The sequence below is a fragment of the Ranitomeya variabilis genome, chromosome 3, assembly GCF_051348905.1.
Source record: "Ranitomeya variabilis isolate aRanVar5 chromosome 3, aRanVar5.hap1, whole genome shotgun sequence".
Classification (NCBI taxonomy): Eukaryota; Metazoa; Chordata; class Amphibia; order Anura; family Dendrobatidae; genus Ranitomeya; species Ranitomeya variabilis.
In genome coordinates this window covers 365,265,697-365,290,443 of record NC_135234.1, presented here as the reverse complement: position 1 = coordinate 365,290,443, position 24,747 = coordinate 365,265,697, and the positions used below count along the sequence as shown (strand labels likewise).

General features: G+C 44.2%; 1 long non-coding RNA gene across 1 annotated transcript in view; it reads left to right on the top strand.

Annotated features, from left to right (window-relative positions):
• Positions 1-24,747, top strand: part of LOC143818240 (uncharacterized) — a 45,374-nt gene that overhangs the window by 18,994 nt on the left and 1,633 nt on the right. The window lies entirely within an intron of this gene.

Sequence of the window (24,747 nt, the reverse complement as noted above, 5' to 3'; positions counted from 1 at the left end):
GTATTAAAACACTAGAAAATATCCACCACAGAAAATACAAAAACTCCACAGCTAACTAAAGACATGGAGGGTATATCTGCATCTCCAGAGATACCAGCTTGGCTAAACAAATCCTTATACAGACCAAGCTGGACAAGACAAAACATGGAACATAACTGAACAATAAGACCACAGCATGTGGACAGCAAAATCAAGGCCAGAACTTATCTTTGTTGAAAAGAACTGCAAAGCAGAAGAGACCAGGCAGGGATGTGAATCCTCCAGGAACAATGGACAACTGGCACTGACTAAAGGGTGAAGCAAGACTAAATAGCCCTGTCCAAATTGCAAAAAGTGAAAACACCTGATAAATGCTGTGATTCAGAGACAGCAGCGCTACCACTTACAACCACCGGAGGGAGCCCAAGAGCAGAATTCACAACAGTCTCCTCCCCGTCTGCCTGCGATGCACTGGGCAATTTAACACTGAAACCCACCTATTATTTTCTTAATTCCAGTACGTACAGTTCCATAAGGTCCCCGGACAATCTAATAATAATGCAAGATACCGATACCAGGCATATATCAATCATTACACACTTACTTAACCCTGTCAATGCTGGATTAAATTATACAACAAATGTTCAAAGCAGGGGATGTCTTTTTCAAGAAAATAAAGTTAATATCAAGGGACAATGGCAATATCAATAATAAAGATATGTAACCGATACAGACATCTAGATTCTAATAAACATACCCTCCAATTTGGTGCATGTACAAACATGCTATAACATGCAGTTTTAGTTCAAACGTATACCCCCCAAAAAAAAACTTTTAGAGAGCACATAAGTGGACCTCCCCATTACCATCAGAGATAGGGAACTATCAGGTAAAGCAGGTATACGAAAGATATTCATTAAGCCCCTTCGGGGATAATGATTGCAGTCTATACATCCATTCCGTTTCCTTCCGTTGGATGGCTCTATCCAGGTTACCACCCCTTATTTTAGGTTTGATCAATTCCACCATATTAAAAGTAATTTCTTTCAAGTTGCCCCCATGTATCTCATTCATGTGACGGGCAACCGGGGTGTCCCTTTTATTCTTTATATCGCACACGTGCTCTCCTACCCTTACCCTTAGTTCCCTAATTGTCTTACCAATATAATCTTTTGGGCAGGTGCACGTGGCTTTGTATACCACACCGGTTGATTTACAGTTACCAAAATCTCTGATGTAATACATTCTACCATTCGCCGCACTGCAAAAGGTCTTACATTGCGTCATCATTGCGCATCTAGAGCAGTTTCCACATTTGAAAAAACCATTTGGTTTTCTGTCAAGCCATGTACCTTCCTTTTTGGGCTTCTCATACAAACTGTGGACCAAGGTGTCCCCAATGGTCCTCCCTCTCCTGTACGTGATGCTCGGTTTAGGGGATACCTAATTACTTAAATTAGGGTCTGCAAGCAGGATTCCCCAGTGCTTCCGAAAAACCTGAAACACTCTTTCAGACTGCCCGTCATATGTACCGATCATTCTGACTATATTTTCTGTTGTTTCCCGATCCCTTTTTATCAATAGGGATTGTCTATTAGCCGTTAGCGCCTCTCTGAATGGACCATCCAGCACATTTTTTGGGTAACCTCTTGCTCTGAACCTCCCATATATAGGTCCTCTGCCTGTTTCCTAAAAACCCAGAACAATTCCTCCTAATACGTAGGAACTGCCCTTTTGGTATTCCTCTTTTTAGGGGCACAGGGTGATGACTAGTCCACCTTAACAAATTATTGGCCGCAGTTGGTTTCCGAAAAGTACATGTATCAATCCCTCCATCCTGTTTTTTTGAAATGGTCAAATCAAGAAAATTTATACTATGCTCATGATACTCGGATGTAAACCTCAAGCCAATCATATTGATGTTAATGCTCTCAACAAATCTACAGAACTCACTTGCAGAGCCCGACCAGAATATCAGAATGTCATCGATATATCTGGCCCATAGACTAATAAACAGGCTCCACCATGCTTCCTCATCCCCAAAAATCAGGGTTTCCTCCCACCAGCCCAGGAAGATATTAGCATATGTGGGGGCACAGGGGCTCCCCATCGCTGTACCCCTGAGCTGGTGGAAGTACTTCCCACTAAACAGGAAGTAGTTGTGGGTCAGGACAAACGACAATAACTTCAGAACAAAATCATTATGCTCACCACATTCCACCGCCCTCGTTCTTAAGAAATGTGTAACAGCCTTCCTCCCATATTCATGTGGGATACTACTGTACAACGCCTCTACGTCTATTGACGCTATCAGTGTATCATTCCCCAGAGTAATCCCATCAAGCATAGATAATAGATGGGACATGTCTCTCACATGAGATGGAAGCAATGTGACAAATGGTCTCAGTACCCTATCCAGATATACCCCACTATTCTGTGTCAGTGAGTCAATCCCGGATACTATGGGACAACCTTTCAAGGGCACTAGACCCTTGTGCATCTTGGGCAAGGCGTAAAAGGTTGGAACCATGGATTTCTCAGGTAGCATGAATTTGTATTCACTATCAGATATTAAGCTTCCTTCTTTTGCCTGGTCCAAAATATCCTCCAATTCCTTCCTATATTCGTTTGTGGGATCTTTCACCAAGACCTCATACGTATCATGTTCATACAACAGGGCATGGCACATATTCAAATATACCGAGTGGTCCATAATGACGAGGTTTCCCCCTTTATCTGAGGCCTTTATAATAATATCTTTGTTTTTCTCTAGCCTTTTTAAGGATGCTCTCTCACCATAGGTTAAATTACATGCCCATTCATGACTCTCACTTTTGATCTTAGACAGATCAGCCCCCACCAGTTTCATAAAAATATCTATGCTGGTGACATCATTAATGGGTGGCATCCTAGTGCTCTTATTTTTCAGATTCGTAAAAGGGCCCCTTCCCCGTACCTGATCATTCTCATTTAGCAGATCCGTCAGAGTACGCCAGCTTTCAATATCATCCTCCGATATACCCAGCCTCTTGCAATGCTCAATGTCATTTTGCTGAAAAAGCAGTTTCCATTTCAAGCTCCGTCCGAATAAATTTAGATCCTTCACGCATCTAAAACAGTCATATGAACCCGTAGGAACAAAATTCAAACCTCATCCCAATAGAGAGTAGTCCTCCCCTGTCAGTACATAGGATGAAAGATTGATAATTTCCCCTTGTCCTAGACCGCTTTTCTCTTGAGGTCGTATCCCCCTGTTGGACCCCTGTTTAAAAAAGATGATTGAGGTACTAATGAGGAAGTAGATAATGAAGGTGTACCCTGATTTAATCTGGGCTCTTTGCCACCCCCCTTTGTCTGTGTTGATATCTTGGCATACGCCATCTTCCTCGTGATTGTCTACCTCTACATCTAGACGCAGTGAAATTCTCTGTTATTTCTGTATCCAATGTGTCTTTATCTGATGACGACACTTCAGATGGAACGTTACTCTGGTAATCATACGCTCTATTTTCTTTAAATTCACTTAAGTCCCGTGTAAACTGCGTATGTTTCCGGTCCTTTAGGTTAGACTGAAATCTTTCTACAGAGGTTTGCAGCGTGTTCTCACACCTAATGAAATCTGGGTCTGATTTGTGCTTCTGAACTTTCTCAATCAAACTGTTCAGTCTTTTAGTTGATTCCTCAAATAATCTTTTCTCCTCTATGAGAAGGAGTTGCATAAATCTCACCGACGCCTCCACTGACTCCCTTGTCCACGCTGCCAAAAGCTGAGGGTTAGCTGTCCTAGGTGAAGGTTGTATATCTATACGGAGGCCCTTAGGGACAATTTAGTTTTTTATATAGTTCTCCAACCTCTTTGTTTCCCACCAAGATTTTTTATTTTCTTTGTAGGCTATATACAATTCTTTGAAGAGTGTTTTAAGGGACGGATTCTCTGAATTCTCAGCTGCCTCGGAATTAGTAGAAAATACTTGGTTAGCGTCCTGTGCCCATAAATCAGTGTTAATGGGGTTAGACAAAAAACTGGCCATCTTATAAAATTCAGAACTTTTTATACTGCAAATAAATCATAATGGGAACTATAAAGACTAGTAGTGAACATAAATTCCCTTAAAAGACACATTTTATTTATCAATATCTAAAAATAACACCACCCCAGTGCTCTCCCGGCAGAAAAAAAGGTCTGCCAAAAATAGCTAAAAGTGACCAAGATCTAGCGCATACCCTGCAATATCCTAATCTGTTGAGTGGGGGCGCCAAACAATCGTTATCAAGGGTGCCAACCTCCACAGCAAGGCAGGTGACAGATTAGGATATTGCAGGGAATGCGCTAGATCTTGGTCACTTTTAGCTATTTTTGGCAGATCTGGTGGAGGCTGATCTGTCTAAGATCAAAAGTGAGAGTCATGAATGGGCATGTAATTTAACCTATGGTGAGAGAGCATCCTTATAAAGGCTAGAGAAAAACAAAGATATTATTATAAAGGCCTCAGATAAAGGGGGAAACCTCGTCATTATGGACCACTCGGTATATTTGAATATGTGCCATGCCCTGTGGTATGAACATGATACGTATGAGGTCTTGGTGAAAGATCCCACAAACGAATATAGGAAGGAATTGGAGGATATTTTGGACCAGGCAAAAGAAGGAGGCTTAATATCTGATCGTGAATATAAATTCATGCTACCTGAGAAATCCATGGTTCCAACCTTTTACGCCTTGCCCAAGGTGCACAAGGGTCTAGTGCCCTTGAAAGGGCGTCCCATAGTATCCGGGATTGACTCACTCACACAGAATAGTGGGGTATACCTGGATAGGGTACTGAGACCGTTTGTCACATTGCTTCTATCTCATGTGAGAGACACATCCCATCTATTATCTATGCTTGATGGGATTACTCTGGGGAATGATACACTGATAGCATCAATAGACGTAGAGGCGTTGTACAGTAGTATCCCACATGAATATGGGAGGAAGGCTGTTACACATTTCTTAAGAACGAGGGCGGTGGAATGTGGTGAGCATAATGATTTTGTTCTGAAGTTATTGTCGTTTGTCCTGACCCACAACTACTTCCTGTTTAGTGGGAAGTACTTCCACCAGCTCAAGGGTACAGCGATGGGGAGCCCCTGTGCCCCCACATATGCTAATATATTCCTGGGCTGGTGGGAGGAAACCCTGATTTTTGGGGATGAGGAAGCATGGTGGAGCCCGTTTATTAGTCTATGGGCCAGATATAGCGATGACATTCTGATATTCTGGTCGGGCTCTGCAAGTGAGTTCTGTAGATTTGTTGAGAGCATTAACATCAATATGATTGGCTTGAGGTTAACATCCGAGTATCATGAGCATAGTATACATTTTCTTGATTTGACCATTTCAAAAAAACAGGATGGAGGGATTGATACATGCACTTTTCGGAAACCAACTGCGGCCAATAATTTGTTAAGGTGGACTAGTCATCACCCTGTGCCCCTAAAAAGAGGAATACCAAAAGGGCAGTTCCTACGTATTAGGAGGAATTGTTCGGATGTGGGGGTTTTTAGGAAACAGGCAGAGAACCTATATGGGAGGTTCAGAGCAAGAGGTTACCCAAAAAATGTGCTGGATGGTCCGTTCAGAAAGGCACTAACGACTAATAGACAATCCCTATTGGTAAAAAGGGATCGGGAAACAACAGAAAATATAGTCAGAATGATCGGTACATATGACGGGCAGTCTGAAAGAGTATTTCAGGTTTTTTGGAAGCACTGGGGAATCCTGCTTGCAGACCCTAATTTAAGTAATTTGGTATCCCCTAAACCGAGCATCACGTACAGAAGAGGGAGGACCATTGGGGACACCTTGGTCCACAGTTTGTATGAGAAGCCCAAAAAGGAAGGTACATGGCTTGACAGAAAACCAAATGTTTTTTTCAAATGTGGAAACTGCTCTACATGCGCAATGATGACGCAATGTAAGACATTTTGCAGTGCGGTGAATGGTAGAATGTATTACATCAGAGATTTTGATAACTGTAAATCAACCGGTGTGGTATACAAAGCCACGTGCACCTGCCCAAAAGATTATATTGGTAAGACAATTAGGGAACTAAGGGTAAGGGTAGGAGAGCACGTGTGCGATATAAAGAATAAAAGGGACACCCCGGTTGCCCGTCACATGAATGAGATACATGGGGGCAACTTGAAAGAAATTACTTTTAATATGGTGGAATTGATCAAACCTAAAATAAGGGGTGGTAACCTGGATAGAGCCATCCAACGGAAGGAAACGGAATGGATGTATAGACTGCAATCATTATCCCCGAAGGGGCTTAATGAATATCTTTCGTATACCTGCTTTATCTGATAGTTCCCTATCTCTGATGGTAATGGGGAGGTCCACTTAAGTGCTCTCTAAAAGGGTTGTTTTGGGGGGTATACGTTTGAACTAAAACTGCATGTTATAGCATGTTTGTACATGCGCCACATTGGAGGGTATGTTTATTAGAATCTAGATGTCTGTATCGGTTACATATCTTTATTATTGATATTGCCTTTGTCCCTTGATATTAACTTTATTTTCTTGAAAAAGACATCCCCTGCTTTGAACATTTGTTGTATAATTTAATCCAGCATTGACAGGGTTAAGTAAGTGTGTAATGATTGATATATGCCTGGTATCGGTATCTTGCATTATTATTAGATTGTCCGGGGACCTTATGGAACTGTACGTACTGGAATTAAGAAAATAATAGGTGGGTTTCAGTGTTAAATTGCCCAGTGCATCGCAGGCAGACGGAGAGGAGACATCACTTCCGGTCCTGCGTATTATATTGGGATGCACGCTGCAAGGAGTAATGCTATAGTATTTCGTATTAGACGGGGGAATACTTCCGGGCATGCACAGTACCCTAGGACCCACGTGTTGCGTCGCAGGCAGATGGAGAGGAGTTATCACTTCCGGTCTTGCGCATTAGATTGGAACACACGCTGCAGCATGGAACGTTAAAGTGAGTTGTATTGGACGGGGGAATACTTCCGGGCATGCGCAGTACTCTGGGACCCACGTTGTAATTAGGAATCTGCTTGGGACATGGTAAGTAAACATTTAACTACCCAGTTTTCTCTGCCATCATTGATTAGCGATGGCGCTGATTGGAGCAATCGTATTGACAGGGATATATAGCTCCGCCTGTTGTGGACCGCCGGTTATGCTTTTCATCTATGGCATCTGGTATCTGGCACATATGACGGGCCTCCCGATGAACCGCACCACGGGGAAACGCATTGAGGCACAGAACATCTATCATTACTATTATTTTTAATAAGGGCATATCTTGCATTGATGACTGATGTTGCAGGCCCCATTTATGGGCACAGTCTAGACTGACGGAGAATATACAAGTCAGCTAGATGCTGTATAGTATAGTATGAGGTGTTGTGGGCACTTTTTTCTTTTGTTTATTGATATTGCTTGATGCCGTATTGGCATTCATATATGGTGAATTTGGCAGCATACCCATTGTTATTGAGCAGCAATTGGCAATTATGGTAGTTCAAGGACTGGAACCATAAATGACTGCACTAGTTGTCCTGCTTTGGTCTTTTTGCTAATTTTGATTATATTTGTTTTTTTTTATTTTTTTGTGACCATTTTTTTGCTTTTTTTCATCTCTGTTCTTATATAATTGTTTTCTCACCTTTATAATAGGGTGAGAAAGGGCAGTGAGGGTTAGTCCACGTTGAGTGGGGGCACCAAAAAATTGTTATCAAGGGTGCCAACCTCCACAGCAAGGCAAGAGACAGATTAGGATATTGCAGGGTATGCGCTAGATCTTGGTCACTTTTAGCTATTTTTGGCAGATCTTTTTTTCTGCCGGGAGAGCACTGGGGTGGTGTTATTTTTAGATATTGATAAATAAAATTTGTTTTTTAAGGGAATTTATGTTCACTACTAGTCTTTATAGTTCCCATTATGATTTATTTGCAGTATAAAATGATAGGTAGGGTGCCAGGTGTCAGACCCCTACCAATTTGATTTTGATGACCTGTACTAAGGTCACTAAGTAAAATCCATCCATGTTAAAAGTATGTATTATTAATTATTACGAGTGACTGTGCCCTTCGGGCGCACATTGTGATTACGAACCACGCAATGGGGTGTAACCACGCAACAGACTGACCTCGCAATGGGGTGTACCCATGCACCAGACTTGCGTATGTGCAGATAATAGCAAACATAAATACCTGGTGTACCTCTCCTGCCACTCCTACCTTATGTATGAAAAAGCTCTGTAGTTAATAGTGTTCGGGTAGAGCTATCCGATAGCACTATCCATGAAGAAAGTGAACGGGTAGAGCTATCCCATAGCCCTATTCCTAAAGGAAATGAACGGGTAGAGCTATCCAATAGTGCTATTCCTCAATGTTCCTGAGCGTAACTATTTCACATCGTTGAGCGCTCTTGGGATCTGCCCCCAAGGCCCTGCCCATGCCCAATGTTTGGTCCATAGACCGCGGCTAGGAGATAGTCCCGCTTTTGTGTACAAAATTTTTTGGCTTTTACAATTGTTAAAAAGCTTAATAAAAGACTTCTTTGTACACGCAGTTGACAGTAAACCATTTGTCACCATTAGGAATAAGTTTACATTGCTTCTGTGTCTCAAATATTTGGACCCTTATTTGTTGGCTTTTCCTTCCCCTGGAGAAACCCACATACAACTGCCCATGTGAAAACACTGGGAGAGGCAAATAAATTCCTACAGTATCCAAGGACTGTTCCTGAAATTTATTGATGGTCATGGCAAAAGCCAACATGACAGGAAACTGACACCGTCGCATCTGGACTGGCAAGTTTTTATATTTGGAAATCAGGTCAATTCTTGGAATAAGAACTGTCTGACCCTTTGCTTTTCACATAAAGTCTTGTGCCATTACAAAGGCCACGCTTTCTGTTAAGATTATGCAGGAGCATACCGTATTTTTCGGACTACAAGACGCACTTTTTCCCCCCCAAAAAAGGGGGGAAAATGGGAGGTGCGTCTAATAGTCGAAATGCAGGCTTACCCGTGGCGGCAGAGGTGCGGTGGCAGAGGTGCGGCGGCAGAGGTGCGGCGGCAGACGTGCGGAGATGAGGAGGCGCAGTGAGCGGGGTCCCTTTCCCCGGTGAGGTGATGCAGCAGCCCGGTAAGCAGCAGAGCCGGGTGAATCCTGTTGTCATCGGTGGTGGCGGCCATCTTCCGGGGGCCGCGTGTGCGCAGATGAAGCGCTCTGTTTCCCGGGGCTTCAGGAAAATGGCCGCGGGATGCCGCGCGTGCGCAGATGGGGATCGCGGCGGCCATTTTTCTGAAGTTCTTAGCTTCAGGAAAATGGCCGCGCGATCTCCATCTGCGCACGCGCGGCCTCCCGCGGCCATTTTCCTGAAGCCCCGGGAAGCAGAGTGCTTCATCTGCGCACGCGCGGCCCCCGGAAGATGGCCGCCACCACCGATAACAACAGCATTCACCCGGCTCTGCTGCTTACCGGGCTGCTGCATCACCTCACCGGGGAAAGGGACCCTCTCACACCATACCTGTCACTGCGCCTCCTGATCCCAGCACCTCCTGATCCCAGCACCTCCTGATCCCTGAACCTCCTGATCGCAGCACCTCCTGATCGCAGCACCTCCTGATCCCAGCACCTCCTCATCCCAGCACCTCCTCATCCCAGCACCTCCTCATCCCAGCACCTCTGCCGGTAACCAGTGCTGCAACCCTCCCATGGACACCAGACCGTGGCGTCGCCCACCTAAGCAGGAAGGGACCCTGCTCAGGTGCACGCTGTACCGCATCACCCCACCTCTGCCGACACCATGCCTCCTGTGACCATGCTCTGCCACCGCCAGCCTTCAGGTAAGATACTGTAAATTCGGACAATAAGACGGACCCCCATCTTATAAAAAATCTTTTTTTCTGCAATTTTCACCCCAAATTTGGGGTGCGCCTTATGGTCCGGTGCGTCTTATAGTCCGCGAAATACGGTAATTACAGCTCCTGGTTTCAGCTTTAGTTCATGAGAAGGCATCCCAGTGGGATTCAAAGAGTTAAGAAACTCTACAGGGTAATCTGTGAGAATCACACCCTCCTCTTCCGCAATTGTGTCGACGGAGCTATACGTTGAGTGTTCACCTTGAACTTGACTAAGAATTTTGCCGTTCAAGGCATGAACGTCATCATTCAATGGCGTAAGAATTGCTTTATTGGCAATTGCTTCTACCGTTGCATCGGTAATCTCAATTGAGTCGCCAAAAATAGCTGTAATTAAATCACGCTCTTCATTAAAAGAATTTGGGATTTCAATTGTGTCTTCTGGTAGACCATATACATTTGACATCTCTCCATTGCCAAGTTTCAGTAACCATGAGTTGTACTCAACTTCCTCCTGAGACGTTCTCATATTGGCAATTGTATTTGAGTAATAAATAGGGGTTATATGGAACTACCTATCTATTGTCGATTTCTCATGTTCCTCATCTGGTTTTCCCAGTATTGCGTCAACGGTACTGTGGGTAACTATCAACATTGAGGTTTGTCTCTGTATTAAATTCCTTTGGAGATTGTTTTGCGCATTGCCCATCTGTCATGCATATAGCACCAGGTTGATCTTCGCCACATGGGCCATGAATCATGTGCTTCATCACTGCCTCCTGCAGTTTTGGATTTGCTGTCTCAATTGGGATTTTAGCAGAAACCAATTTGCCAATTATTTCTTTGTCCCTCGGATTATCTTCCTCTCCGAGGATTAAGAGCATGTGAGCGTGTGGTAGTCCACGCTTTTGAAATTCTATTACATGCACATAGACAACTACACAGCCAAAAATGTGTTTTTTCAAAATCTCGTTAAGCACGGCTTGGAGTTTGATTCTAAATACTCGTGCAACCAAATCTGGTCTGAACTCTGGCCTTTGCCATGGTTCTAAGTTTTCAGTAATTTCTTTCCACTTTGGGTTACAGGTCATCCTAACAAAAAGATCTGGCTTTCTGAATTTTCGGACAATTGTCATGGCATCTTGGTAATTTTGCTGCATAGCTCTTGGGCTTCCAATGAAAGTGGATGGTAAAATTACTTATGTCCCAGCTTTTAGCCCTTGGTGTAACGCAGCATTATGGATGTGATCCATAACGCCGGCGTAACTGTCGACGCGTAATGACTTTTGATTTTGTTTTATATATTTGATCCTGTTGGATTCAATTTTGACATAACTGTCAGCGATAAATTGTTGCTTCAACTTCCCAGCATTTAAAAGGGGATTGAATTCATCACGAATGGCAAGCCTGTATGCATAGTACTGCAACAGCGTGATTATTTCTTGTCGATCTTGATCCACTGGTATGGATGGTAGATGAATGTCACCAATTCCATGATGTTGCACACTTAGGGCAATTGGAGTTGTCACATTTATTGTCCATCCACTGTCCCCATATGGGAATAGAAGTGAATATCTCATTGCATCACACTTTCTGTGAAGAAAGCCGATTTGAACAGTTTGGTTTTCACTTTTGAGGTGAACTCCGATGTCCCTATTAAATAGGGGTTCACCCATTGCATTTTGATAAATTATAGCTTTGTCATTGCACCTTGGTGCATTGTACACAGCTCCTCTGGTCATCATTGTAATAATTTATAATTGACATTGTTATTTCGAGTGGATCGTGATTTTCTAATTCAGCAATCCTCTCTTCCTCTATTTCAAATTGTGAAGGCTCTTGCGAGTGGGTTGATTGCTTTCATTTTCTCTCCAAGAGATGATAGCAGTGCTGGGAGTCACTTTTTATTTGCTTGACTTGTCGTACTTAATGCTTCTCCACTGTCCAAGACATAAATCTGGTCAAACTTGGGAGTACTACCCACAGCCGGATTGGCAGTTCTATGGTAAATTTGTCCATGAAAAGACGTATGCCTTAACTCATCACCACCAAGGAGAGCTCCTCTCCTTAGGTATCCATAGTTACACCCAGGCAGTTAGCTGCTAGTGGTAGTAACTATGGATACCTAAGTTACTGTTGAGCTGTGGATGACTCATTGTGCACAGACACACTGACACGTACAAATTAGGTATATTGATTATTAGTATATTAAAATAAAGATTAGATTCCATTTTACAAATCTTTTCTACAGACATGATGAAAGTTTTAAAGGATTTGCAATTTTTGCTTTTAGCTGAATGTACAGATAATGAAGGAAATACTCAAAAGGTGCAGACACGATCAACAGAGAGTCAATGGGCAAAGACAATGTATGAGCTGATTGATTTTCTATAGCATACGTTATTCACCTTTGATATCAATCCACTAGTACAGAAATTGTGACAAATGGATAAGAATGAGGATAGCCCTATTCTAGTTACAAAAGAAATAGAAATCTTATAAAAACTTGTCCCCAAAGGTGGACAGCCCCTTTATTTTGTCACTGAAAGCAATTTTCCTGGCCTGATTTGTAATGTTGTAGAAACATCCCACATTGGAACCAATTGTGATGTCACTGTGGTTATCCTGACTGAAATAGTCATAGTAGCTTAACTAACTGAAAACCTCTTGTGATGTTGCAGCAAAATATGCCAGGTAAACCTGCAGACATAAATATATTTGTGATTTTACAGCAGTTTGTCTGACTCAGCTTTTTCTGGCCTTCGGCCATACATTTTCGGTTGTTTTAATGACATCAACTGTCTGGGAAACATCTCAAACGGTTGAAATCCCTGCTGTTCTGTCAAGGCCTGCAGCATAGCAACAGAAAATCCTTGTTTTCCGTGAAATAAAGTAACAATTATTAAGATCCGTTAGTAACTTGCAACATGACATCTAGACTTGAACAAAAGGCCCTTATGTAGGTGGAATCTGCCGCCATCTTTGGTATACAGATAAGCAGCTGTACGAGGAGTCTGGCTTTGGCTTTCTCTCTTCTCTTCCCATTGAAAATACATGAACACTTGACCAAGCGATGTGTATGGTGAAGTCGCTAGTAATAGCTGTCAGACAACAGATATCTAAGATGTATGGGCAGCATAAATGCAGCACAATGAGGTGTCAGGTTACAAAACATATTGATGTTTATGGAAAGGGAATGTGGTGAGGAAGAAAGGGGAGCACTCAGCATAGTGAGAGACAAGGAGAGTGGTGGTCGTGGGGGATTCCCTATTGAGAGGAACAGAAGCCACTTTCTGTAGACCGGACTTTACCTCAAAAGCAGTCTGCTGTCTTCCAGGTGCCCAAATCAAAGATGTATCTGATAGGGTATGAAGATTCTTCAGTGCTACAGACGACTACCTCTGTTGACTAATACATGTTGGAACAAATGACACAACAAAAAAGGACCTGGAGACTATATGCAGAGGCTTTGAAGACCTACGCTGGAAAGTAAAGGAACTGAGAGCTCAGGTCGTCTTCTCATCCATCCTCTCAGTGGTTGGACGTGGACCAAAGAGATTGAACAGGATTCTACAGGTGAACAACTGGCTATGTCGATGGTACTGTGAGCAACGTTTTGTGTTTCTTGAGCATGGAGTAAAATACCCGTATAATGGACTCCTTGCTACAGATGGGTTGCATCTTACAAAAGCAGAAAAAACACTAATTTGGTAGGTGGCTTACTACACTCATCAGGAGAGCTTTAAACTAGAGCAATATGGGATGGGAATTATATGGCCAGAAAAAAATATGCAGCTAATAAATTCTTTTGAGAACACTGCAATTAGAAGTGGAAATAAAGAACAAAACCAACACATTCTGAATGAAAATAGAAGAGTGAGAGAAACCGACTACAAACCAAAAGGTGTCTATACAAATGCACAGAGCATGGGGAACAAACAAGAATTAGACCTACTAACACAGGAAGTATAGATATGATGATAGGCATCACTGAAACGTGGAGGGATGGTACACATGATTGGAATACAAACCTTGAAGGCTACAACGTATTAGAAACAAGACTTAAAAGAGGTGGGAGGTGTTACATTGTATGTTAGGAAAATATTTAGCTCCACAGAGATCCAAGGTTCAGAGAATGGTAGCTCTGCAGAAACCTTAGGTGTCATGATTCTCAATGGCGAGAGAACATAGCCCAGCATATATGAGAACTAGCTCTTGGAAGATGGAAACTATACTGACCATGAACTAAACCTGCCGCACAACTAGAAGTGGCCGGGTAGCATGCCTACGTTTTTTAACCCTAGATGCCCAGCGCCAGCCGGAGAACTACCTAATCCTAGCAGAGGAAAAGACAGTCCTGGCTCACCTCTAGAGAAATTTTCCCAAAAGGCAGACAGAGGCCCCCACATATATTGGCGGTGATTTTAGATGAAATGACAAACGTAGTATGAAAATAGGTTTAGCAAAATCGAGGTCCGCTTTCTAGATAGCAGGAAGACAGAAAGGACACTTTCATGGTCAGCAGAAAACCCTATCAAAACACCATCCAGAAATTCCTTTAAGACTCTAGCATTAACTCATAACACCAGAGTGGCAATTTCCGATCACAAGAGCTTTCCAGACACAGTAACGAAACAGCAGCTGTGAACAGGAACAAAATGCAAAAACACACAAGGACAAAAGTCCAACTTAGCTGGGAGTTGTCTAGTAGCAGGAACAAGCACAGAAGGCTTCTGATTACATTGTTGACCGGCAAGAAACTGACAGAGGAGCAAGGTTATATAGCGACTCCCACATCCTGATAGGAGCAGGTGAACAGAGGGGATGATGCACACAAGTTCAATTCCACAAGTGGCCACCGGGGGAGCCCAGAATCCAATTTCACAACAGTACCCCCCCCTCAAGGAGGGGGCACCGAACCCTCACCAGAACCACCAGGGCGATCAGGATGAGCCCTATGAAAGGCACGGACAAGATCGGAGGCATGAACATCAGAGGCAGTGACCCAAGAATTATCCTCCTGACCGTATCCCTTCCATTTGACCAGATACTGGAGTCTCCGTCTGGAAACACGAGAGTCTAAGATCTTTTCCACAACGTACTCCAACTCACCCTCAACCAACACCGGAGCAGGAGGCTCAACGGAAGGCACAACCGGTACCTCATACCTGCGCAACAATGACCGATGAAAAACATTATGAATCGAAAAGGATGCAGGGAGGTCCAAACGGAAGGACACAGGGTTAAGAATCTCCAATATCTTGTACGGGCCGATGAACCGAGGCTTAAACTTAGGAGAAGAAACCCTCATAGGGACAAAACGAGAAGACAACCACACCAAGTCCCCAACACAAAGCCGAGGACCAACACGACGACGGCGGTTGGCAAAAAGCTGAGTCTTCTCCTGGGACAACTTCAAATTGTCCACCACCTGCCCCCAAATCTGATGCAACCTCTCCACCACAGCATCCACTCCAGGACAATCCGAAGATTCCACTTGACCGGAGGAAAATCGAGGATGAAACCCCAAATTACAGAAAAACGGGGACACCAAGGTGGCAGAGCTGGCCCGATTATTGAGGGCGAACTCCGCCAAAGGCAAAAAAGCAACCCAATCATCCTGATCCGCAGACACAAAACACCTCAAATATGTCTCCAAGGTCTGATTAGTCCGCTCGGTCTGGCCATTAGTCTGAGGATGGAAAGCAGACGAAAAAGACAAATCTATGCCCATCCTAGCACAGAATGCCCGCCAAAATCTAGACACGAATTGGGTCCCTCTGTCAGAAACGATATTCTCAGGAATACCATGCAAACGAACAACATTTTGAAAAAACAGAGGAACCAACTCGGAAGAAGAAGGCAACTTAGGCAAGGGAACCAGATGGACCATCTTAGAGAAACGGTCACACACCACCCAGATGACAGACATCTTCTGAGAAACAGGCAGATCCGAAATAAAATCCATCGAGATGTGCGTCCAAGGCCTCTTCGGGATAGGCAAGGGCAACAACAATCCACTAGCCCGAGAACAACAAGGCTTGGCCCGAGCACAAACGTCACAAGACTGCACAAAGCCTCGCACATCTCGTGACAGGGAAGGCCACCAGAAGGACCTTGCCACCAAATCCCTGGTACCAAAGATTCCAGGATGACCTGCCAACGCAGAAGAATGAACCTCAGAGATGACTCTACTGGTCCAATCATCAGGAACAAACAGTCTACCAGGTGGGCAACGATCAGGTCTATCCGCCTGAAACTCCCGCAAGGCCCGCCGCAGGTCTGGAGAAACGGCAGACAATATCACTCCATCTTTAAGGATACCTGTGGGCTCAGAATTACCAGGGGAGTCAGGCTCAAAACTCCTAGAAAGGGCATCCGCCTTAACATTCTTAGAACCCGGTAGGTACGACACCACAAAATTAAACCGAGAGAAAAACAACGACCAGCGCGCCTGTCTAGGATTCAGGCGCCTGGCAGACTCAAGGTAAATTAAATTTTTGTGGTCAGTCAATACCACCACCTGATGTCTGGCCCCCTCAAGCCAGTGACGCCACTCCTCAAAAGCCCACTTCATGGCCAAAAGCTCCCGATTCCCAATATCATAATTCCGCTCGGCGGGCGAAAATTTACGGGAAAAAAAAGCACAAGGTCTCATCACGGAGCAGTCGGAACTTCTCTGCGACAACACCGCCCCAGCTCCGATTTCAGAAGCGTCGACCTCAACCTGAAAAGGAAGAGCAACATCAGGCTGACGCAACACTGGGGCGGAAGAAAAGCGGCGCTTGAGCTCCCGAAAGGCCTCCACAGCATCAGGGGACCAATCAGCAACATCAGCACCCTTCTTAGTCAAATCAGTCAATGGTTTTACAACATCAGAAAAACCAGCAATAAATCGACGATAAAAGTTAGCAAAGCCCAAAAATTTCTGAAGACTCTTAAGAGAAGAGGGTTGCGTCCAATCACCAATAGCCTGAACCTTGACAGGATCCATCTCGATGGAAGAGGGGGAAAAAATGTATCCCAAGAAAGAAATCTTTTGAACCCCAAAAACACACTTAGAACCCTTCACACACAAGGAATTAGACCGCAAAACCTGAAAAACCCTCCTGACCTGCTGGACATGAGAGTCCCAGTCATCCGAAAAAATCAGAATATCATCCAGATACACAATCATAAATTTATCCAAATAATCGCGGAAAATGTCATGCATAAAGGACTGGAAGACTGAAGGGGCATTAGAAAGACCAAAAGGCATCACCAAATACTCAAAATGGCCCTCGGGCGTATTAAATGCGGTTTTCCACTCATCCCCCTGCTTGATTCGCACCAAATTATACGCCCCACGGAGATCAATCTTAGAGAACCACTTGGCCCCCTTTATACGAGCAAACAAATCAGTAAGCAGTGGTAACGGATATTGATATTTAACCGTGATTTTATTCAAAAGTCGATAATCAATACACGGCCTCAAAGAGCCGTCTTTCTTAGACACAAAGAAAAAAACGGCTCCTAAGGGAGATGACGAAGGACGAATATGTCCCTTTTCCAAGGACTCCTTTATATATTCTCGCATAGCAGCGTGTTCAGGCACAGACAGATTAAATAAACGACCCTTAGGGTATTTACTACCCGGAATCAAGTCTATGGCACAATCGCACTCCCGGTGCGGAGGTAGTGAACCAACCTTGGGTTCTTCAAAAACGTCACGAAAGTCAGACAAGAATTCAGGAATCTCAGAGGGAATAGATGATGAAATGGAAACCAAAGGTACGTCCCCATGAGTTCCTTTACATCCCCAGCTTAACACAGACATAGCTCTCCAGTCGAGGACTGGGTTATGAGATTGCAGCCATGGCAATCCCAGCACCAAAACATCATGTAGATTATACAGCACCAGAAAGCGAATAACCTCCTGGTGATCCGGATTAATACGCATAGTCACTTGTGTCCAGTATTGTGGTTTATTACTAGCCAATGGGGTGGAGTCAATCCCTTTCAGAGGTATCGGAGCCTCCAGTGGCTCCAAATCATACCCACAGCGTTTGGCAAAGGACCAATCCATAAGACTCAAAGCAGCGCCAGAGTCGACATAGGCGTCCGCGGTAATAGATGACAAAGAACAAATCAGGGTCACAGATAGAATAAACTTAGACTGTAAAGTGCTAATTGAAACAGACTTGTCAGGCTTCTTAGTACGCTTAAAGCATGCTGATATAACATGAGTTGAATCACCACAATAGAAGCGCAACCCATTTTTTCGTCTAAAATTCTGCCGCTCGCTTCTGGACAGAATTCTATCACATTGCATATTTTCTGGCGTTTTCTCAGTAGACACCGCCAAATGGTGCACAGGTTTGCGCTCCCGCAGACGCCTATCGATCTGAATAGCCATCGTCATGGACTCATTCAGACTCGCAGGCACAGGGAACCCCACCATAACATCCTTAATGGCATCAGAGAGACCTTCTCTGAAAATCGCCGCCAGGGCGCACTCATTCCACTGAGTAAGCACAGACCATTTGCGGAATTTTTGGCAGTATATTTCAGCTTCATCTTGCCCCTGAGACAAGAACATCAAGGCCTTTTCCGCCTGAAGCTCTAAATGAGGTTCCTCATAAAGCAACCCCAAGGCCAGAAAAAACGCATCCACATTGAGCAACGCAGGATCCCCTGGTGCCAATGCAAAAGCCCAGTCTTGAGGGTCGCCCCGGAGCAAGGAAATTACAATCCTGACCTGCTGTGCAGGGTCTCCGGCAGAGCGAGACTTCAGGGACAAAAACAATTTGCAATTATTTTTAAAATTTTGAAAGTGAGATCTATTCCCCGAGAAGAATTCAGGCAAAGGAATTCTAGGCTCAGACATAGGTGCATGAACAACAAAATCTTGCAAATTTTGTACCTTTGTGGCGAGATTATTCAAACCTGTAGCTACACTCTGAAGATCCATTTGAAACAGGTGAACACAGAGCCATTCAAGGATTAGAAGGAGAGAAATAGAGGAAGGCTGCAGTATAGGCAGACTAGCAAGTGATTCAATTAAGAGCACACTCAGAACTAGAGGAAAAAAAAAAAAAAAAAAAATTGTAGCAGACTTCTTTTTTCTCTCCTTTCTCAGCCAGTAATTTAACCCTTTTTTGGGCCGGTCAAACTGTCATGATTCTCAATGGCGAGAGAACATAGCCCAGCATATATGAGAACTAGCTCTTGGAAGATGGAAACTATACTGACCATGAACTAAACCTGCCGCACAACTAGAAGTGGCCGGGTAGCATGCCTACGTTTTTTAACCCTAGATGCCCAGCGCCAGCCGGAGAACTACCTAATCCTAGCAGAGGAAAAGACAGTCCTGGCTCACCTCTAGAGAAATTTTCCCAAAAGGCAGACAGAGGCCCCCACATATATTGGCGGTGATTTTAGATGAAATGACAAACGTAGTATGAAAATAGGTTTAGCAAAATCGAGGTCCGCTTTCTAGATAGCAGGAAGACAGAAAGGACACTTTCATGGTCAGCAGAAAACCCTATCAAAACACCATCCAGAAATTCCTTTAAGACTCTAGCATTAACTCATAACACCAGAGTGGCAATTTCCGATCACAAGAGCTTTCCAGACACAGTAACGAAACAGCAGCTGTGAACAGGAACAAAATGCAAAAACACACAAGGACAAAAGTCCAACTTAGCTGGGAGTTGTCTAGTAGCAGGAACAAGCACAGAAGGCTTCTGATTACATTGTTGACCGGCAAGAAACTGACAGAGGAGCAAGGTTATATAGCGACTCCCACATCCTGATAGGAGCAGGTGAACAGAGGGGATGATGCACACAAGTTCAATTCCACAAGTGGCCACCGGGGGAGCCCAGAATCCAATTTCACAACACTTAGGTAAGAATACAAGGAGAGAAGAACAGAAAGGACACTATTGTAGGTGTTTACTATAGGCCACCTGGACAGACTGAACATACGGATCAACTCTTTTTACATCAGATGTCTCTGTTCTCTAAAAAGTACAACCAAGTGATCATGGGAGATTTTAACAATTTAGATATTTGTTGCAATTCTATCTCAGGCAAATGTAATGTGTCCAGAGAATTCTTATCTTCTCTTGCTGGCAACTTTAAGTTTTCAAAAGGTAGAAGAGGGAACAATAGTGTCAGGACTCTGAACATTTTTTACCTTTTGTGCATTACTGCCCTTTTTCAAGATGGCGTCTTTGGTCTCATGTGCACTGTGTCTCCTGCTATAAAACTCCACCCCAGCCTTCAGTCTGTGCTAGAGTATTCTGCCTTGCATCCAGCTCCTGACCTCTGATTACTCCCTGGCTATACACCTGCTCCTGTGAACCTGTGTGGTGATCCTGCTACTCTGCTCTGAGTTCCTGCTGCATACACAAGTTTCCAGTAATCCTCCTTCATCTGCTGTTCGTGTTTACTTCCATCTGCATTTGCTGTTTTGCAAAGTTTCAATGTGCAAGTTTCCTATAGACTGCTAAGCGGCGTTTATTATTTGCACCAAGTGTTGTGGGCTTGAGTTTCTCTCTGCTCCTGTTTGAATCACCGTGTGATAATATAGACTTTACCACTTATAAAACTGTGTCCTGTAGCTGTCTTGTTCCACGCAAAGAGTCTCCTGAGTTATCCCCTATAATTATTACAGGATACTCTAGCCTAAAAAAAAAGGAGACTGCTGGAACAATGACTGCAGAAAGCAAATTAGAGCAGGTGTTTTCCATAATTAGATCACTGCAGAAAGATGTAGAAGGTCTGCAAAAGAAGTTTGGAAGCTTTGAACACAATCAACAAGTGTTTGGACAAACTTTGCAGGACTTGAGCAACCGCATGGCAGCCCAGGAAAACAAACTTGCTGGCATAGAGTCCCAGTATGGACGGGCTTTTCAGGACATAAGCACACAAATAGCTGCACAAGTGACTTTACCCTCTGGGCAACCGCCACCAGCTGGCCCACCTAAGTTGCCCCCATTCAGATTTAATGGTGATCGCGACAAATTTCGTGGCTTTGTGAATCAATGTATGCTACATTTTGATGTGCATGCTGACCATTTTCCTACTGATAGATCCAAAGTATTGTGTGTAATAATGCTACTGACCTCACGAGCGCTCGCCTGGGCGAATCCGATGATTGAGTCTCGTGACCCACGGTTAAATGACTTGGATGATTTCTTGGCCGCTATGGCATTAATGTTTGATGACCCTAATCGCCGTGCAACCGCTGAATCTGCTTTGTTGTCTTTACGCCAGGCTAAACGTTCTGTTATTGAGTATGCCACTGAATTCAGGAGATTGGCGGTAGATACCAATTGGGACAGTTATGCACAATTGCCTATTTTTAAAAGGGGTCTGTCTAGTATTGTAAAAGATGAACTAGCCTGCTCTGAGTCACCACAAGAGCTAGAGACATTTTTTACAGCATTGTGTGCGCATAGACATTCGCCTTACTGAGCGTAGGCAGGAGAAATTTGCTGCATATAACCGTGTTTCCAACTTTTCCCTTCCTTCCAAAGAGCCTGCAGGTAAAACCTCTCGGGAGGTGGAGGAGGTACCCATGCAAATTGATTCCGTTCAGAGGCGCGAGATCAATGAGCGCCGGGAGCATCGCCTGCGTGAAAGTCTATGTTTCTACTGCGGCCAGTCTGACCACTTCTTGATCAATTGTCCTAAGTGTCCTAGACTGTTGTGAATTCTGTTCTCGAACTCCCTCCGGTGGTTATGAACGGTACTTCGGCGAGTTCTGTCCATGGACTCCCTCTGGTGGCTGTGAGTGGAGCTGCTGGTTCTGAGGTTCCGTCCTCAGCTGACCTCGTTTAGTCCTAGGCTGGCTGCTCTATTTAACTCCACTTAGATCTTTACTTGATGCCAGCTGTCAATGTCCTAGTACTGGTTCAGTTTGCTCTTGGATCTTTCAGATGACCTGTCTACTCCAGCAAAAGCTAAGTCCCTGCTAGTTTATTTGTTTACCACTGTTTTCTTGTCCAGCTTGCTATCATGATTCTGCCTTGCTAGCTGGAAGCTCTGGGATGCAGAGTGGCACCTCCACGCCGTGAGTCGGTGCGGGGTCTCTTTTGCACACTCTGCGTGGTTTTTGGTAGTTTTTTATGCTGACCGCAAAGATACCTTTTCTATCCTCAAGTCTGTTTAGTTAAGTCTGGCCTCCTTTGCTGAAACCTATTTCATTCCTGTGTTTGTGACTTCCATCTTAACTCACAGTCAATACGTGTGGGGGGCTGCCTATTTCTTTGGGGAATTTCTCTGAGGCAAGTTAGGCCTTATTTTCTATCTTTAGGGGTAGTTAGCTCTTAGGCTGTGAAGAGGCGTCTAGGCAGAGTCAGGTACGCTCCACGGCTAATTCTAGTTGTTGCGATAGGATTAGGGGTTGCGGTCAGCAGAGCTCCCACTTCCCAGAGCTTGTCCTGTATTACTAGTTTGCTCATCAGGTCATTCCTAGTGCTCCTAACCACCAGGTCATCATAACACTAGACGGCCTAACAAGGTGATAGCAGCAATAGGGGAGTATGACAACTGTGATGATGAATCTGACATCTCTGAATGTAGCCTGTCTTTAAACGCTGTATTCCATTCACTTTCTATGACTTCACCCCCCAAGGAGCTGAAGGAAAAAACTCTCACTGTTCTCTCCCTATTAAGATCCTGTGTTCAGGACAGTGGATTTCCAGTGCAGCTATGATTGACTCTGGTGCAGGTGGCAATTTCATGGATATTGCATTTGCCAAGGAACATGGTATTAGAATTCAGCAAAGATCCTCTCCAATTACCATGGAAACAGTGGATGGGTCACCTTTAATCTCTGGGCCTGTGGATCAGGAGACCGTACCCCTTGAAATTTTGTTGGAGCCTAATCATCAGGAGCAACTTTCTTTCTTGCTAATTTCTTCTCATTTTCCTATGATTTTAGGCATTCCTTGGTTGCGTTCTCAGAACCCAATTACCAACTGGGAGACCAAGGAGATTATCTTCCCAACAAGGAGCAACTCAGCATTAACAGAAGCTGTCCCTGAGTCCACGGCTACGGAGCCACATGTACAGGTATTTTCTTTACCTCCAGCTTATAAAGAGTTCTCTGACATCTGTGACAAGAAGAATGCAGATCAGCTTCCACCACACAGGCATTATGACTGTCCCATTGAGCTGCTTCCCGGGGCAGCTATTCCTTTTGGTAACGTATACCCTTTGGCGGCACCTGAGCTTCAAGCCATAAAAGAGTATATTGATGAAAATCTGGCCAAAGGCTTTATACGTCCTTCTTCCTCACCATCAGGGGCACCTATCTTTTTTCTAAAGAAGAAGGATGGGACCCTGAGTCCCTGTGTTGACTATCGAGAACTCAATAAGGTAACCGTACGAAACCGTTACCATTTTCCTCTGATTCCCGAATTACTGGAAAGAGTCCGCCATGCTAAGGTGTTCTCTAAACTGGATCTTTGTGTGGCTTATAATTTAGTGCGTATGCGTCCAGGGGATGAGTGGAAGACAGCATTCAGATGCCGGTATGGACACTTTGAATCTCTTGTGATGCCCTTCAGGCTTTGTAACGCCCCTGCAGCATTTCAACACCTTGCTAATGACATTTTCAGAGATTTGTTGGACCAGTTTGTAGTGATCTATTTGGACGATATACTAATCTTTTCTGACTCTCTACAGGAACATGAAGAACATGTCAAAACTGTTTTAAGACATCTGAAAGAGAACCATCTGTATATTTAGCCAGAGAAATGCGAGTTCCATCGTTCTGAGATCCAGTTCTTAGGTTATATCATCTCTCCCCAGGGGCTGAACATGGAATCTGGTAAGATTCAGGCTATCCTTGACTGGCCGATACCCAAGAATGTTAAGGAGGTCCAACGTGTTATTGGTTTTGCAAATTTCTACAGACGCTTCATTCGAAATTTTTCTGATATTGTCCGTCCCATAACTTCCTTGACAAAGAAGGAAAAGCCCTTTAAGTGGTCATCACAGGCTCAAGAAGCTTTTGATCGGCCTAAAGTCTGTTTCACATCAGCACCGCTGTTGATACACCAAGATCCAACACTTCCTTTCATTGTGGAGGTGGACGCTTCTGATAATGCTTTGGGGGCTATTCTCTCCCAAAGAACTGGAGAGAAGGGTCTGCTACATCCTTGTGCTTTCTTTTGCCATAGACTAACCTCAGCAGAGAAGAATTATGATGTGGTAGACAAGGAATTGCTGGCTATTATTGCGGCTTTCAAAGAATGGAGGCATCATCTGCAAGGAGCTGCACAACAGATCATAGTGCTAACTGACCATCGCAATCTAGAGTTCCTTAGATCCGCTAGATGTCTTTCTCCTCGTCAGGCTCGTTGGAATTTATTTTTAAATCAATTTATCTTTGTTATCTCGTACCGTCCAGGTTCTCGTAATGGGAAGGCTGATGCTTTATCCCAAATCCATGCTGCGGATTCCGTACCTGGAGCCCCGTCCAAGACCATTCTACCTGATGCCAATTTCATCGGAGTTATCCACTATCAGGACTTGTGGAAGGAGTGCAGGGAGGCCTATGAAGGTGATGTATTTCTGGCCAACCCACCTGTAGATATTAATCTTGTCTTTAAGGGTGGCATGTGGTTCAGAGATCGACGTATCTACGTCCCGGAGGTCATTCGTCTGCAGATCCTCAAGTTGGTACATGACTCCAAGTTGGCTGGTCACAGGGGGGTACAGAAGACACAAGAGTTCCTGAGCCGATTCTTCTGGTGGCCAACTTGCCTGAAGGATACCAAGGACTATGTTCTCTCTTGCGAGGTATGTGCCCGTTACAAGACTCCTCATGTGGCACCTACGGGTCTTCTACAACCATTACCTGTTCCGTCCCGCCCTTGGGGGTCTA